General features: G+C 44.5%; 1 protein-coding gene across 2 annotated transcripts in view; it reads right to left on the bottom strand.

Annotated features, from left to right (window-relative positions):
- ELF1 (E74 like ETS transcription factor 1) overlaps nucleotides 1–13386 on the bottom strand; it is an 80038-nt gene that overhangs the window by 38355 nt on the left and 28297 nt on the right. The window lies entirely within an intron of this gene.

Genomic DNA, 13386 nt, shown 5'->3' with positions numbered 1-13386 from the left:
ACAAGCTCCTTCAGTACCCTTGGGTGCAGCTCACCACGCCCTGGAGATCTGAATTCATTTAAAGCAGCTAGGAGTTCCCTTACCACTTATTTTCCTATCTTAGGCTATAGTTCTCTCCTTGTATCATTTATTCTGTTATTACCAGTAGAAACCAAGCAGCTTCTCAACCAACTTGGGTAAAAAAAATTATGGACACTTTTAATTTCTAAGCATATCTACCCTGAAAGTACTGTACACCTGAAAGTAATGAAACACCTGAAAGTACTATACAAAAGTATCAACCATCATATGAACATTCAGGAGGCAGTCCATATTACATCTGAATACAGTTTGTGAACAACCAGTCAAGACATGTAGAAAATGGCAAAGGGCTAAGTTACACCATGACAGAGAGGTGCCTCATATTAATCCAGAAAAGGCGATAATGTTGATATTCCAGCAAGAATACAGAGCATTTATCCAGAAGCCTCATCCACATAGTATTGACAGATTTGCTTTTGGTATATATTGCTTTGTTTTGTATAGCTTTTGTTGAGATTAATGCATTTCAGCAGGTAGGACTAGATAACTCTCTAGGTCCCTTCCAACTCTACAGTCCTGTGATAACAAGTAGCTCAGAACTGGAACATGTGAAACTATAAAGGCTGAGTTCACACACTGTGTTAAATTGCAGTTTCTTGTTTTCCAATTACGAGCTCATGGCTTGTTTCTCTCCAAACAAACTAGGGGGCCAGATTCAGACATGACAACCAAAGGCTTGTAGTTGGTTGCTACGACTGCATTGTCACCAGGAAGAGGGCAGGAACTGCGGCACACAGAAGGATGGACTTTTGAGGAGCGTGTGCTACAATTTTTAAAGTTTAATTTATTATTATTTTTTTAAATCATATTTTATTAGATTTTACAAAAGTTAACAACCAATAAAAAATTAACTAAAATCACAAAAACAACAAACAACACACATCAAAAATACAAACAGAAAAACATAAAAAAGAAAAACATAAAAAAGAAAATTTAACATAAAAAAACTCTCTTTCAAATTAATACCTGTCAGGGAACTGACATCTAAAGCGCCGGAGGCGCAAAGGCTCACTGAGGGTGAGAGAGCAGTAGCAGCGGAAGAGGGAACCAGTAGAGGGCGAGCAAGAACTCCAAGGGAAAGTGAGTCGGAGGGATGGCTCAGAGACGCTTCAAGCGAAACCAGTGGGGAGGTCTCAGGACCTCCTATAGGGACACCCACACCTCGACGGAAACTGTCACGCCGAGAGGCCAGACGACGTGTTTCCGTTAAGGAGCTTTTATGTTGGAAACGTTTCCGAAAGCAGCCACTTTCGGATTCTACTAGTGATTGACGCAGCCATGCTGGAGGGGCTCCGTCACAGGCAGAGGTTTGAAAGCCTGATCAAACTCTGAGGGACTTGCATTTTACGCACAAGCAGCTCATCGTCCCATCACAGCAATCCGAAAGTCTCCGAAAGCCAGCTTGTGCAGGGAGAAGCATCATGAGCAATCCAGCCGGAACCGGGGAAGCAGGAGCAGCTGGAGGAGGTCCAAGCCTGGAAGAAAGGTACAGGGCGTTGGAGATCCAGTTGGCGCTGCAAACGGCGAGGCTTGAGGAGAGGAGGGCTCAGGATGCAGAAAAGGGAAAGGAGAAAACCACCCCGCTCGCCAGAAAGGTGCCAGGATTGGTGCAGAAATTCGGGGGGGATCCCAGGAACTATCATGCCTTTAGAACAGAGATGCAATACGCTCTAAACTTGCAGTTTGATGACTTCCCCGATGAGGAATCGCGAGTGGCGTATGTGATTGGCCATCTCGAATCCGGGGCGAAAGATTGGGTTAGACCCCTGATGGCAGCGAATAATGAGATCTTAAAGGACACGAGGAAGTTTTTTCGTGCCATGGACCTGATGTTTTCCAGCGATATTGAGCAGGGGGTGGTGCGAAGGCAGTTAATGGCTTGCCAGCAAGGAAGCAGATCTGTCCGTGAGTACTGGACTGAATTTACCATGTTGATTCACAAATTGGGGTGGGACCTATCGGCGGAGCCCATCCAAATGCTTTTCGAAGAGGGGCTTTCTTCAACCGTCAAAGATGAGCTTTCCCGGGGCCCCAGGGCGGAGTCTATGGACCAGTTAACCAAATCTGCGCTGGCCATAGGAGCGCGCCAGGAGGCGAGGGCTATGGAAAAGCGGGAAGGGAAAGGAGACCGTTGGAGGGAGTTCCGCATTCCAGACATTCCAGAGCCACCTTTCCCGCCGGCAGAGCCGATGGAAGTTGGAACAGCGCGGGCGCGCGCAGTTTCAAATCCCAGTGAAGGGCGGAAAAAGGAGGGAAAGAGCGCCAAGAGATGTTATCTCTGCCAACAGCCAGGGCACTTTGCCAGAGTTTGCCCACAAAGAAAGGAATGGCAAGGGATGGCAGGAGCTGTTGGGGGAAAGGAAGAGGAAGGCAAGGAGCAAGTAAAAGCCAACGCCTGGCTGCCACCGTTGGGGCACAGCAGCCAGGCCAAAGAGCAATGAAAGTGCCCATGCCAGAACCCCCCAGACCCGCTTTAGTGATAGAGGTGTTACTAGAACTGCCAAACGGACACCCACTAAAGGTCAAGGCGCTTTTGGATTCAGGCAGCTCCTGTAATTTCATGAGTAAGGAGTTTGCAGCTGAGCACCAGATACAGACTATCCCTTTAAGTAACCCCTTGCAGGTGACTACGATTGACGGCAGAGAGCTGTTGGGGGGAGAAGTTAGCCAACAGACTGTCCCGATGATAATGAGAGTGGCAAGGCACACCGAACAGATAGCGTTTAATGTGGCCATCCTGGGAGGAGCGCCCATCATTTTGGGGATGAGCTGGCTGGCGCTACACGATCCGCTAGTGGGCTGGCATCAGAGGGTGGTCTCCTTTGGGTCAGCGCATTGCCTAGAACACTGCAAGGAGGGGAAGGTTTCGGGAGGAGACAGAGTCACCCTAGCGGGGATGGAAGTGATGGACAAAGGGAAGGTGCCCCCGCAATACGCAGATCTGAGCAACGTATTCAGCGAAAGGGAAGCAGACAAACTGCCACCGCATAGACCCTTTGACTGTCAAATCAACCTACTCCCAGGGGCCCAACTCCCAGTAGGCAAGCTGTACGCCATGTCAGACAGGGAGATGCAGGAGCTGAGGGAGTTCATTGACAAAAACTTGAAGCGAGGTTTCATCAGAGAGTCCCGAGCGGTGGGGGGCAGCCCAGTGTTCTTTGTGGACAAAAAGAACACAGGCAAACCGAGACTGGTGTGTGACTTCAGGGGCCCTCAATGCAGTGTCGGAGCCCCTGGCTTTCCCTATGCCCCGAATTGATGACATTTTGACCAGAGTAAGGAAGGGAAAGATTTTTACAAAACTGGACCTGCGGGGGGCGTACAATCTGATACGCATAAGGAAGGGAGATGAATGGAAGACCACCATGTTTACCCCGTTGGGAGCCTTTGAATACCTCGTTATGCCCTTCGGTCTACAAGGGGGCTCCGCGTGTTTTCAAGCTTTTATAAACCACGTTCTGGGACCTTTGCTCTACAAGAATTGTGTGGCCTTTTTAGACGACGTGTTGGTGTATTCGGAAAATGAGGAACAGCATGTGAGGGACGTTCGAGAAGTGTTGGGCAGGCTGCAAGCCAACCAGCTGTGGGTGAAACTGGAGAAGTGCCAGTTTCATACCAAGGAGGTGGAATTCCTGGGGTACCGCTTGTCAGACAAGGGATTGGCCATGGATCCAGGCAAGGTCCAAGCGGTACTGGAATGGAAGACACCGAAGACCAAGAAGGACGTGCAAAGATTCTTGGGATTTGGGAACTTTTATCGGAAGTTCATCAAGAACTTTGCCCACTTGACGGCGCCCATCACCGACTGTCTCAGCAGCAAGAAGAAATTTGTTTGGACGGCAGAGGCGGATCGAGCCTTTGAAGAACTGAAAAGGGCTTTCGCCTCGGAAGAACAACTTCTGCATGTGGATTTACGAAAACCCATGAGAGTGGAAACAGATGCATCCGACCGGGCGGTAGGGGCGGTCCTTCTTCAACCGGGGAGGAGTGCGTCGGAGTGGAGACCGTGTGCCTTCTTCTCGCAGAAGCTGAATAAGTCCGAGAGGAATTACACGGTGTATGACAGGGAACTACTTGCCATTCACGAAGCATTCCGGAGGTGGAGACATTTATTAATTGGGGCACAACACAAGGTGCAAGTGTGCACCGACCACAAAAATTTAGAGTATTGGAGAACAGCTCGAGTGCTCAACCAACGACAAGTGAGATGGGCACAGGAATTCTCCAAATTTAACTTTGAGATTTGTTATGTGCCAGGCCCAGAAAACGTCAGGGCGGACGCGCTCTCACGCAAACCAGAATATTGGGAAGGGGAGGGGGTGATCGAAGAGAGACATGTCATCCCGGAGGACCGCTGGGTGTGTGGGGCGGCGATGGTGGGACAACGAGAACTGGTGGAGGAAACGGAAAATGATGAATATGCCCAGGATAAGCTCAGAGGTCTCAGGGGGGAGGGCGAGAGCCCCGGAGGTTTTGAGGAAAGAAATGGGGCATTGTATTACAAAGGGGCACTGTATATACCCGAAGGTGAATTGAGGGGGAGAGTACTCAAGCAGTTGCATGATAGCCCCACGGCGGGACATTTTGGGCAACACAAGACCATGTGGTTGGTTACCAGGGAATTTTGGTGGCCTAAGGTGAGGGAAGATGTAAGGGAGTATGTAAGGGTGTGACCAATGTCAGCGAGCCAAAGGGGAAAGAAGGGCGCCGGCAGGGTTATTAGAACCTTTACCCACACCAGAACGGCCTTGGGAAGCGATATCAATAGATTTTATGACGGATCTGCCAAGGTCCAAGGGGAAAACAGCCATCATGGTAGTAGTAGACCTGTTAACTAAGATGTGCCACTTTGTAGCATGCTCACATGCAGTCACAGCGGAAGAAACGGCGAAGTTGTTTGTGGAACATATCTTTAGGTTGCACGGGGCTCCCTCGAGGGTGATCTCAGATCGAGGCAAACAATTTACTTCCAGGTTCTGGAGGAAGCTCATGAGCTTGTTACACGTGGAAGTCAATTTTTCAACTGCTCGGCACCCTGAAACCAACGGGCAGGCGGAAAGGGCAAATGGCATTCTTCAACAATATCTTAGGTGTTATGTCAATGACAGAGAGAACGATTGGGTCGAAAAGTTGGCGTTGGCAGAATTTGCCTACAATAATGCGGAGAATGTGTCCACAGGGATGAGTCCCTTTTTGGCTAATTACGGGTGTCACCCCAGGGCATTTCCAGGGGAAGGAGGGGAGAGATGGAGCGTCCCAGCGGCTGAACATTTTGTAGAAGAGATGGAAGCCATCCATCAGCAGCTCCAGCTCAACTTAGAAAGGGCTAAGGCACAATATAAGAAGCAGGCAGACAAGAACAGAAGGGAAGGTGAAACCATAAGGGTGGGGGATCAAGTGTGGTTGTCAACCCAAGGGTTGCCGTTCAAAGGGGGTTGTAAGAAACTGAGGCCCAGAAGATTGGGACCCTTTGAGGTGATTCAGCAGGTCAACCCGGTAGCTTTCAAACTCCGATTACCCAATCACATGAAATTGCACCCAGTGTTCCACAGGTCGTTACTGTCACCATACAGGGGAGGAGGTGAAGGGGAGCACGTCAGGGGACCAGCCTTGGAAGAGAGGGAACGCCGCAACCATGTAGCGGAAATCCTCGATTCCAGGTGGAAGGGAAATCAGGTGGAGTATTTAGTGGCGTGGGAAGGGGAACCGGAGTCAGAAAACACCTGGGTAAGTGCGCAGGAAGTCAATGACGAGGTTTTAACAGAAACGTTCCATCAAAGGTTCCCGAGGAAACCTCAGCCGATAGCAAGGTTTAGGAGGGAGTATTTCGGCACCACCGATGAGGAAGAGGAAATGGAAGGGTTCGCGGAGTCGGAGTTGGAAGAGGGAGTGGACTCTGATGACGAAGAGTACCTAGAGAGTAGGAACAGCAACAAGTGGAAGGAAGTGTTCGCGACGTCGGAAGATGAGGGAGGTTCTTTCAAGGGTTTTACCTCCTCACCGCCAGTAGGAGAGGAGACGGGAGGGGGTGAAGGGGGCCCTGGAGGGGAGGTGGATGTCAGGGAACTGACATCTAAAGCGCCGGAGGCGCAAAGGCTCACTGAGGGTGAGAGAGCAGTAGCAGCGGAAGAGGGAACCAGTAGAGGGCGAGCAAGAACTCCAAGGGAAAGTGAGTCGGAGGGATGGCTCAGAGACGCTTCAAGCGAAACCAGTGGGGAGGTCTCAGGACCTCCTATAGGGACACCCACACCTCGACGGAAACTGTCACGCCGAGAGGCCAGACGACGTGTTTCCGTTAAGGAGCTTTTATGTTGGAAACGTTTCCGAAAGCAGCCACTTTCGGATTCTACTAGTGATTGACGCAGCCATGCTGGAGGGGCTCCGTCACAGGCAGAGGTTTGAAAGCCTGATCAAACTCTGAGGGACTTGCATTTTACGCACAAGCAGCTCATCGTCCCATCACAATACCCTTCCAGATCTTATTTTCCTTACTTCCACCTGCCTTCCTTTCTTGTATTCCACTTTAAAAATTAATTCAGCAAAATCAATTATTACTCAAATTCATCCTTTATCCTTCCCATTTATACTCTTATTTATCTTAATCACCAGAACCCCTTCATTTCATTTACAATGCCCTTAGCATTCATAAATTTTACAATGTTTTTGTAGGTAAACTTTAAACTTCTTCCAATCCTCTTCCACCTGTTCTTCTCCTTGATCTCGGATTCTGCCGGTCATTTCTGCCAGTTCCATATAGTCTATTACTTGCATCTGCCATTCTTCCAAGGTGGGTAGATCTTGTGTCTTCCAGTGCTTTGCGATGAGTATTCTTGCTGCTGCTGTAGCATACATAAAAAAGGTTCTATCCTTCTTTAGCACCAATTGGCCGACCATGCCCAGGAGAAAGGCCTCTGGTTTCTTTAGGAAAGTATACTTAAATACTTTTTTCAGTTCATTATAGATCATTTCCCAGAAAGCCTTAATCCTTGGGCAGGCCCACCAAAGGTGAAAGAATGTTCCTTCCGTTTCTTTACATTTCCAACATTTATTATTGGGCAAATGATAGATTTTGCTAGCTTGACTGGGGTCATGTACCACCTGTAAATCATTTTCATAATATTCTCTCTTAAGGCATTACATGCCGTAAATTTCATATCGGTGGTCCACAACCGTTCCCAGTCAGCAAACATAATGTTATGACCAATATCTTGCGCCCATTTTATCATAGCAGATTTAACCGTTTCGTCCTCAGTATTCCATTTCAACAGCAAATTATACATTCTCGACAATACCTTAGCACTGGGTTCTAGCAATTCTGTTTCCAACTTCGATTTTGCCACCTGGAAACCATTTTTCCTGTCCGAATTATAGGCCTCTCTTACTTGGAAATAATGTAACCAGTCATGCACCTTATCTTTAAGTTTCTCATAGCTCTGCAATTTCAGTTTGTCCCCCTCCTGTTCCAAAATTTCCCAATATTTTGGCCAATTCGATCCCATATTAGATTTTTTCAAGGCCTTAGCCTCCATAGGTGAGAGCCACCTTGGGGTTTTATTCTCCAAAAAATCTTTATATCTGACCCAGACATTGAACAATGCTTTCCTGACAATATGATTTTTAAACGCCTTATGTGCTTTGTCCTTACCGTACCACAAGTATGCATGCCATCCAAAAACATTATCGTATCCTTCCAAATCAAGAATATCTATTCTCAAGAAGTAGCCATTCCTTCAGCCAGCAAAAAGCTGCTGCCTCATAATATAGCTTAAAGTCCGGCAGGGCAAACCCCCCTCTATCCTTTGCATCAGTAAGAATTTTATATTTTATTCTGGGCTTTTTGTCCTGCCAGACAAACCTAGAAATTTCTTTTTTTTAAAGTTTAATTTAAGCTGCCTTGAGGACCTATATAAAGAGATGGGTAGAAATATCAACAAACTGAGTACAGTTGGTCCTCAAATGCTTTGGTACTCAAACAACTTGGAACCCAAACACTGCAAACCCGGATGTAAGTGTTCGGGTTTGCAAACCTTTTTTGGAAGCCGAACGTGCTCCATTTTGAGTGCCACACTTCCGTTTTGAGTGCCACACTTCTGATTTGAGTGTTACGCCTTCTGATTTGAGTGTTACGCTGAGGTCTGTCTGTTTTTTGCTATTGATTTTGTGTGTTTTTGTGGCTCTTTCTTGTGGGTCACTGTGTGGAACCCGTTCAGCTACTGATTGATTGATTGATTGATTGATTGTGTGACGGCAGTACATTGTTTACTGCTTTCATTTTATGGATCAATGGTCTTGTTAGATAGTAAAATTCATATTAAATTGCTTTTTAGGGGTTATTTTTTAAAGTCTGGAATGGATTAAACCATTTTGCATTCCTTTCTATGGGAAAGCGCGCCTTGGTTTTGCAAAACTTTGGTTTTGGAACGGACTTCCAAAACAGATTAAGTTTGAGAACCAAGGTACCACTGTAGATTTGGAGCCCACAGGTGCCTGAAGGCTGCATATATTACATATATTTGCAAGCCTCTTACAGTTTAAATCTATCTTATTGGAAGATGCTAATATATTAATATGGTCTTCCTCCCTCCCAGTTGCTGTCAAGTGTGACCAACATGAACAGTCACATCTCTAGTAGGGCAGGCAGCTGGTATGAATCAGCTAGACCAGAAATTCCAGTTTGTACACATTGCTGTCTCTCTTCCTTCAGGACTGTGCCTGCACTATCGTTGTGTCAGATTACAGAGAGCAGGACTTTTAGCCCTTGCAAAACAACTAAACATATCACATACTGAGATCTGCCTATACCTGATGTTTCATATTTAACCCCTTTCAGTACCAACGAGACCCCTTTATGTACAAAATGCCATAAAATACTTTTAAAATAAGACTTATAAACACAGTTATATTCCTAGATGTTAATATATCTTAACATATATATATATAATCACTTTAAAGTATTTCAGGTAGCAAAAAAAAATTATGTCATGCCAGAACGAACTTGCTCAGAAAGCAGATACAAAGGGGGGGGCAGAAATTATCTTTTATAAAGGTTGCTTTTCTATTATTGCAAGAAGTATTTTAAATACACCCATTCACTTATGATACTGATAGAAGTTCACATTTTCATATAAACACTGTAAGCAGTAGTTTTAATAATTGCTCCCTGCTGTCAGGTTTCTGTTTGCTTTCTGTTTGTTTCCTGCAATAAGTAGCTGTTCAAAGTAAGCAAAAGACGCATAACCCAATCCACACTTGACTGCAAAGTTAAATTTGAAGCATATGACAATCTAAGCAATGGAAGACACAAGTGACCAGTTCTTGCTCTCAGGGATGAGCACTGTATCCTTAACGCGGACATTTCTCTTTCCATCCCATCGCTTCCACCTCTTCTTGCCTGCCATTCGTCAACCATTGCTCCCATGAGAAAACTCCCTTTACGGTTGCTGTCTTTAGAGCTCTCTCTTTCTGCCACTTCTCACAGCTCTTCCCTCAACTCTATCCAATACAATTGCTGGTAACACTTAAGAAACACTGTATACATTTTGCACAAAGCTTTGAAACTTGTATGCACTTTCTACTGACTGTTAACTACTGTTAACTACACCCGTCAAAAGGAAGAAAAGCACAAACATGCTCTGTAAGATATGAATTATGTTAGCACCTTTTCATTTACATGCATTATCCACTGGACAGGTTTTGTCCTGAGCTAAGAGGTTTTTCAAATGCTAATTACAAATGCTGAGAAAAACTGAACTGAAAAGGCAGGCTTAGCTGATGAAAAGAGAAAGCACCACACAGCCTGCCCAGGAGAGAAACACAGGCGACTTTCAGCTCGATGCAAGTGGAGAGGTCAGTCACTGGAGACCAGTGACTTTGGTCTTGGAGACCAGCCACATGGTGCACTTTCAGAAATGGCATCTTCCTTTTAAGAAACCTTTACTGTGCAAATGGAATAAACGAACCCTATCCCTCCTCTGCTCTTAGAAAGGCACATCCAAAATATTACGCTAGCATAAATCCTTTGTTTCAGGGCTCTTTATGGAACTGTAGGATAGAGACAACACAGTTGTAGTAATCAAAGTTAAAAACAGCAAAAACCTAAAGAGAAAATGAAAAACAGACAATAGTTCTATAAAATTGCTAATGCAACAAGCCCAATTTCTTTTAAACTACAATTTGTTTTAAACTGTTTTCTGTGCTGCATTTTATTTGGCTGCAACCTGCGCTGGGACATTCTGGTGAAAGGAAGGAACTAGTAGCAGCAGCATAATCTCCAACATTTCTCCAATGAAAATAGGGACATCCCATTCCATAAGGATCATTTTACTATTTATACCCCACACATAGTATTGGGTTGCCCCAGCATTCTAGGCAGCTTCCATATATCAAAACATAATAAAACACAAAACATTTAAAAAAAAACATTTCCTATACAGGATTGCCTTCAGACGGGTCTGGGGTCCGATAACTCCATACCCTGCAACATTTCTCCAATGAAAATAGGGACATCCTAAGGAAGAGTGGGACATTCTGGGATCAAATCAGAAACCAGGAAGGTTTCTCCAAATCAGGGATGTCCCTGGAAAATAGGGACCATTGGAGGGTCTGTAGTAGTAGCAGTAGTCGTAGTGCTGGGAGTTTTTAAGCTCTGCTGAAACCAACAGGATCTAAAAGCCGATGAAGCCAAGCATGTGATCACAGAACAAATGTTTTGGGAACACAATTCAAGGCTGGGAATGTGGGCAAAGGGCTAGTTTGATCATGAACTTCAGCGTCTGCCAGGGAACGCTTGCTGAGGAAAGCCCTGCCCCATCCTCAGTGCTGTGTTTAGTTTCCAGCAAAGAAGCAGGAAAGTGAAGAAAATACACCGAATCCAGGTGCATTGCAGAAGCAGTGAATGAAAAATGAGAAGCAAACAAAATACAATGAAACACTTTCCCACCTCTGGGGTACCTTGCAGCCCCACAGAATCCTTACAAGGAACAGAACAGATAAACTATGGCAAGCAAACAACAGCTAGAGATCAGCATGGACTGGCTGTGCCTACTCAGAACAAAGTCCTGTCTCTCAATAATACAGACGTACCTCGGAAGTCAAATGGAATCCATTCCAGAAGTCTGTTCGACTACCCAAAAGTTTGGAAACCAAGGCACAGCTTCTGATTGGTTCCCGACTGCGCAGGCACGCCGGAAACAATAGCAGAAGCCGCATCGGATGTTCAGCTTCCAAAGTTCAAAAACCAGAACACTCACTTCCCGTTTTCGATTGTTTGGGAGCCGGAACATTCAACTCCCAAGGCGTTTGGGAGCTGAGGTATGACTGTATATGGGTTCTGCCATGATTTTCTTAGGTAACCTTCTTGTTTGGGCACTAAGCAAATAACCACTTTAAATTTCCTTTATTCTCTTGGATCAACAAAGTTACTGATACCCTAACTTACTATGGGAATAAAATGAATTCCTCCATCTAAATTAGGAGTTCTAAAGCAAGATGAACTCAAAACAGGAGATTAGACAGTCCTGAAAAACTGGGCATTGGTCTTTTGAAACATCAAGCTTCCTGTAGGACTTATCCCAATGTCTTTAGTTAAGACACCTGCTTCAACAAGGGTAGTAAACAGCAACAAAGGTTCTGTCCTGCTCAAGGCACTGTGTTTCACAGTTTAAATTCACATGTCTGGATAGCCAGCCTTGAAATAGCATAAAGGCTACTTACAAATGCAGATTGTATAAATTACTACAAATAATACATCACAAAACAGTTGAGATTTAAAACTTTCTTTTTAAAAAAAATCATTAACTAACAAGCAGTTACAAAGAGCTTTCCAATTAGGCAGTTATCTATAGGAAGTGAGTAAAATATTGCAACTCTGCATTTCAGAACTGGCTAGCTTCTACCTGATTAAGAAATCTTTCCAGCTCAAAAACCTGCACATTCTTTCACCAAATGAAATTGTTTGAAAGAGAAAAAATATCCTGCTTTGTCAAGGATTGTCATGTGTGAGAGCCTTAAAAACTTCAAAGTAAGCAGACCCTCCTTCTTCACTGGACTGTTTGCAGCAAGCAAGATTTTAGTTTTGCCCCCAGGAGATAGGAGCCGTCATGGTGACAAGGCTGGGGGAAGAGCAAGGCATCACCACTGCTTTTGGTGGCGGACAGAATTTATGGGCTGCCAACAAGCAACCATTTTTCTTATTCTTTCGGACGAATATGAAAATAATTGTACTTAACCTAATGGATGTGATCCATTATATAACATCAATGATAATCACATTTATACTAGTTTGTCACAGGCATGCAATTTACTCCATCATGTAATTTCATGTTACCCCAATTGGAAGATAGATTTCATGGAATTCTACAATGTTCCGATACAAATAAATTGATTGTTTCTGACTAATCCTAACAATGATTAAATATTCAGGTAGGTAGGCATGTTGGTCTGACACAGTCAAAATAAATAAAACAAAATTTAAAAAATTGTCCAATAGCACCTTAGAGACCAGCTAAGTTTGTTCTGGGTATAAGCTTTCGTGTGCATGCACACTTCTTCAGATACACAGAAACAGAAGTCACCAGACCCTTATATATAGTGGGTGGGATTTTTCTCAGGAGGGTAGTAGGAGATGGGTGATTGACTAAATGGGTATAGTAAACCTGTTGACAACTGTTAACGACTGCAATTAGATTAGTCCTACAGGAAAAAGCAAGGGATAGTATGCAGATGACCAAAAATAGCTTTAACTATTAATTAATTATCTACTCTGCCTTATTCCTCCATTTGTTGCTAATGATCAGAAATTTTCCCATTTCCATTAAGTCCAGTCTTCCCTGAAAAAAGAATACAGTTACTTTTTCCATTTTAGACTGTTACATCATAACCTTCATGAGAAGAATTAAAGAAGAGCAGTATCTTGGTTCATCTGTTCCACTTCTAGTGGTCTAACTGACAGGAAGCAGACGTGTAGCTATGAAGTATGTGTGACAAGTGCTTCCTGCCTTCACTGCTGCATCTTTTTTTCACACTTGTAGTAGGAGAGTTCATTAATGCCACAGTATACTAAACAAAGCATCAAGTGTCATGCCTTTCAGAGAAACACCTGCTAACATCTGCAAAGCAACATGCTATAAAAACACAAATTCAAAACACTGTGGGGCAAGGTGAGCCAATTCTCACACAAGGAAAAGATAGAACTGGGGGAGATGAAAGATGGCAGACATTCTTTGAAATTATGTATATTACCAAAAATCACAAACCACCATCTTAAGAAATAAGAAATTATGTTCCCTAGCTTCACAAGATCTAATG

Source organism: Podarcis melisellensis (assembly GCF_964234715.1).
Source record: "Podarcis melisellensis genome assembly, chromosome: 7".
In the NCBI taxonomy this organism is placed as follows: domain Eukaryota; kingdom Metazoa; phylum Chordata; class Lepidosauria; order Squamata; family Lacertidae; genus Podarcis; species Podarcis melisellensis.
This window is presented reverse-complemented; position numbering and strand designations above follow the sequence as displayed.